Source organism: Lucilia cuprina, chromosome 5 (assembly GCF_022045245.1).
Source record: "Lucilia cuprina isolate Lc7/37 chromosome 5, ASM2204524v1, whole genome shotgun sequence".
Taxonomy (NCBI): domain Eukaryota; kingdom Metazoa; phylum Arthropoda; class Insecta; order Diptera; family Calliphoridae; genus Lucilia; species Lucilia cuprina.
This window is the reverse complement of record NC_060953.1, coordinates 35406681-35412417: the sequence shown is the minus strand read 5'-3', so window position 1 is coordinate 35412417 and position 5737 is coordinate 35406681.

Sequence of the window (5737 nt, the reverse complement as noted above, 5' to 3'; positions counted from 1 at the left end):
CTATCTATCCATCTGCCTATCCATCTATCTATCTATCTATCTATCTAGCTTTCGATTTCTGAAATTTTCCTACAATATTTCCTAATCAAAACCTTGACAATTAAGCAGTATAGGGTACACAAAAAATTAATAACTATGTTCTTGTCCATTGATAAATGTAAACCTAAAGAGTGGCACGTTTTTTAACATTTTGCAATAAAAACCAGCTTCATAATAATGCTACACACTACAAGTCTGAATATAAAGACAAAATACAATATTAAAAAAATCCAATTGCACAAAAACCAAACTAAACTTAACGCTCAACGCTGACAAATGGTCATCCTTTTATGAAGGCCAAAATATTACGCACGCCTATCATTTCAATCTACACAGGTTAAACAACAATTGCCATACACAATACAATTGAACACAATAATGATGATCGTTGGCATGATAATGATGTTGGAAATAATAATGTACACATGTAACTACAGAGTACATTTGCTGGCAAAACAAACTGAATGAATGGAAAACGACAAATAAAAATGTGAACCCATAATTTTTCAACTTTATTTCGCTCGTTCTTGGTCATTCATTTCGTTCCATTCATTCACAATGAAATTGAATTGAAACCTAGAAAGGCACAACTCTCGAACATGGATCGTGCAATAATGCTTCGTTGTAGGTCTATGTGGCCATAATTCATGGTGAAACTAAGTCCCATGTACAAAGTACATTATCAGGTATTTTATTTTCAATATTGCTCAAGTTGTTGTAATTTTTTTTTGCTATTTCTTCTATAGAATGACAACAAAAGGAATTTGTTTTTATTATTTTGTTTAGGCTTCAAGCCAAACACACTTCATTATAGTCATGAGCCTTAAACAAATTTACAAGTCGCGGCTGGAATTATGATTATCATATCATTTTATGCTAAACACCTCGTTAGATTAAATTTACGAATGGTACATATGACACCACACCGACCAACAGCAGGAGAAACTACAGCAGTAAAAACTTTAAGACTAACAATAGCAATTGAAACTTTAGCAGTAAATTCTTTTACTATCATGAAGCCTTTATTTGTTTCGGAATAGCCAGACAGCTAGACGGACGTATAGACTGACTGACGTTTGCACTGAGTGAGATTTAAATGGACATGTACAAGAATTGGAAGTTTATATTAAGGAAAAATTTAACACTTTGTGTTTAGACGAAAATATTATGTTCAAATTTGTGTGTAAATTCTTTATTATACAAACAAGTGCGGCGCACTTAAATGTTTTATATGTACATGCAGATGAGGTTTATATTTGGTACGCCAAGAGAACATTTTATGATTGTTTATCTTAAGTGAATAGTTATAAAGAATTTCGATATAGGAGTTGAAGCCCTGAAAAATTTATTAATCAAAAGTATTATTTGATCTCCGCCAATTTAATACAACGATGAAGCAAGAAATCTTCCCCAACTCGGAACTAAATTACGACAAATTCTACTTCTTTAACATTTTGTTTTATGTAGACCATAAACATTAAAAGTTCCGAAAGGTCTCTCTGTCCTACTAGTCTCTTTCAATCTAGTTCTTCTGGGTGCCCGCACAACCTCATTAACACCACACCCATAATGAAATCGCTGTGCTTATACAAAGCAAAGTTTTTTCTCAGTGTGTTTTCTTGGCTACTTTATCCATTTCACTGTCTAGCTTCTTCTTGTTTTTTGAGACTTCTTCTGATGTAATCTTATATTCGATTGATTCCGGAATATCTTGCTTGACAACCTTACACGCAAAAGGTGAGGTATGGCTTGGCGTTGACTGTATGTTAGAAGACAGGGAGCTATTTTCTTGTATGTTTTCAATCTAAAGCTCCTTTGAAGATCTAATACTCTGACCCACATATATGGAGTGGGAGGGAACCCAATATTCTCTACTACAGTCTTGTCGACACTATAGATTTGGTCTTGACTAAATTACAGGTTATTATTTTGTCTATTTAGTAGTCTACATGCTTAAGTTTTGCCTATAGTCTTGACTAGTCTATGCTTACGTCTACAGTAGTCTATAGATACGTCTAAAGTATAGTCTGTAGAATAGTCGATAGTCCACAGTTTTGTCTAAAAACAAGTCTATGATCTTGTCTGTAGAGAAGACTATAGTAGAGGCTAAAGAAGGGTTACACTTTTTCGAAAATAGAGTAGTCAAAAGTGGACTATATATATTATATACTATATAATATATAGTCGCGACTATAGACTAGTCAATAGACTTTATTATACATTAGGCTTGTCTATAGTTTAGAATAAACTGTATTTTATAATCCTGACTATGAAGTAATCTACAGAGATCTCTGATCCATATTCTCGATCCATATTCTCGAAAATATAGTTGTCATTGGCCTTTTGATCCATATAGTAGTCTCCTATATAGACTCGTATAAGCGCAGTTTACAAAATCGGGTCGAGATTTCCGATTTCCTATAGTTCGCACTATATCCTATATAATACAAAAAAGAAAATTGGCCCCAAAGCCTAACAAAAGGTTTCACTCTTAATCCCACAAAACGTACATAAGTATTTGTAACTACGGCATGACCAAAACACAGATCATGATCATTAGTTGCTGATTATAAATTTGTTTTTGTTGTAAGCAGTCAGTAGTCTGTCTATTTGTATAAATCTGTTATACAAAACTTATGTCCGTTAAAAATGCAAAATAAACAGTGAGTAAAGTTAAAATTTAAATATTGGAATGCAAGTGTTTGTTAAGGACCACCCAAGTCTAAGTGAAATGAATATAAAACGTTGCGTATAAAGCAACAACAACATCAAGAAAAAAACTGAAACATAAATACTTACAACAACATTATTTTGATTTTTGCATTTTAATGACGTGTTTCGTCAATGCACTTGCTATGAATGGCAACATGGTGCATTTTTTTAATTTTTTTGCTTGCAATCTATTGTTGTTGCCGTATTTTAGATCTCCATTTGAATTTCCGATTGGTTGTGTTTCAGATTTCGACAAAAAAAATTAAACGCATGCGTCAATTGTTCATGATATATGCAGTTTATTTGTTCATTAAGAACAAAATGATTTAGGTACTTGTGAGGCGCTATTGCAGAAATTTAAAATAATCTATAGACTCAACCATAACATATTCCATAGACTCAACTAATAGCTATAGAATAGTCTCGCCTAAAGAATAAATAGTTTTTTTTCTTGCCCTAATTCTCGACTTAGGAACAGTCTATAGTTTGGCCTATATAATTGACAATAATCTCAAGTATTGTACGACTGTAGTTTCGACTGTAGAAAAATATCTTGACTATAGAATAATCTCGACTATAGAATAGTCTATAGTTTCGACTATAGAATAATCTATAGTCTCGACTTTAGAATAGTCTTTAGTCTCGACTATAGAATAGTCTATAGTCTCGATATAGAATAGTCTATAATCTCAACTATAGAATAGTCTATAGTCTCATCTCAACTATAGAACAGTTTATAGTCTCAACTATAGAATAGTCTATAGTTTCGACTATAGAATAGTCTATAGTCTCTACTATAGAATAATTTATAGTCTAGACTATAGAATAGTCTATAGACTCGACTATAGAATAGTCTATAGTCTCAACAATTGAATAGTTTTTAGTATCAACTATTGAATTGTTTATAGTCTCAACTATTGAATATAGTCTTGACTATAGACTAGTTTTTAGTCACGACTGTAGAATAGTTTATAATCTCTATAATTGAGAGTTGAGTTGAGTCCATAATCTTGACTATGGAATAGTTTATAGTTTCTGATATAGAATAGTCTATAGCCTTGACTAAAGAATAGTATTTAGTCTCGACTATAGAATAGCGTATAGTCTCGACTAAATAAGAGTGTATAATATCGACTATAGAATACTTTATAGTCTCAACTATAAAATATTTATAGCCTCGACTATAGAATAGTTTATGGTTTCGACTGTTGAATAAGCTATAGTCCCTAATATGGAATAGTCTGTAGTCTCAACTATTGAATATTCTATAGTCTCGACTATAGAATAGTCTATAGTCTCGACTATAGAATAGTCTATAGTCTTGACTATAGAATCGTCTATAGTCTCGACTATAGAATAGTCTATAGTCTCAACTATAGAATAGCATATAGTCTCGACTATATAATAGTGTATAATCTCGACTATAGAATACTATTGAATAGTTTATAGCCTCTACTATAGAATAGTCTATGGTTTCGATTGTTGAATATGTTATAGTCTCTAATATAGAATAGTTTTTAATGTCAACTATAGAATAGTCTATAATCTCGACTATGGAATAGTTTATAGTTTCTGCTATAGAATAGTCTATAGTTTTGACTAAAGAATAGTGTGTAGTCTCGACTATAGAATAGTCTATGGTTTCGACTGTAGAATTGTTTATAGTCTCTACTATGGAATAGTTTATAGTCTCTGCTATAGAATAGTCTATGATTTTGACTTAAGAATAGTCCTGACTATGGAATAGTCTAGAATATATTATAGTCTCGAATATAGTGTAGTTATAGTCCTGAAAAGAGTCTAATTTACAGTTTTCAATTCTGAATAATCTCTGTAATATGCAGTCTCAATTACGGCATTATTAGTAGTCTCGGACTGTAAAAGAGCATGCAGTCTCGACTTAGAAAAAGTCTATACTATTAATAGCAAACAAGTTAGTGATCACGACTATAGCGGATCAGTCTTATAGTTTAAATTTTTTATCTAAACTATGGATTAGTATGTATTGTAAACTAAACACACCTTTTGTTAAACTATATATTTTCGACTATAGCATAGTCTACTGATATATGTAGATCTCGACAAATTCGATGCTGACCGGTTACCAGTAAATTTTACCACTTGTTAGTATCGCCATTGCACTACGAATATTGTTTAGGATGTAGATTTTTTCTTAAGTTTTTGCCCCTTTCATTTAATATTTAGTTTCGCTTGTTTATTTGTTTTAAAATGCAGTTATTTTGCTGTTACGTTGTTGTTATTATAAGTTTTCTGTTTCCTTACTTTGTTGTTGTTGTTGGATTTATACAATGAAAATGTGCAACGATGTGGGTGGCATCGATCTGTTAGTTGGCAAATATTGTTGTTGTTTTTTTATTAAAGAGAGCATTTCTAATGGGTGGTCCATAATTTACTTGTTATTTTTCTCATGTTTTTATTGTTGTTGCCGTATACGATTTCACTGTTTCATTTTTTGTTTGTGTTTATTTAGAGATTTACTGATGATGATGATGTTGATCATCATTAAATCATTATGAAATTTTTAATAAAACGATAAACATTTGAATTCTTTTGGATTGTGAGAAATTTGTGTGCTTTTTTTAATTTTTTGTTATTAGGAGAATTTTCTGGGTCAAATTTTTCAATGTTGAAGGATTTCTGTGAAAACACGTGGTTTAATTCACTAACTATGTATGTATTTAATTTTTTGTAAATAAATATTTAATTTTATTTAGAAGAGTCAACTTAGAAATACTATATAAGGTGGGTGGCGGACCAATACTTCTGTTCATTACATACATCAACACAAACGCAACATCATTTAAACCCATTTTTATTACGAATATATTAATTCTCTGTATCAATTTCTTCGCAAATAATGAATATTGACGTTAGTAATGAAACTATTCAATATTTGGACATTTAAATACTGTATAAGCTTTCTACAGCATATCAGCCAACCATACTACCAATCCGTTTGCTTGCC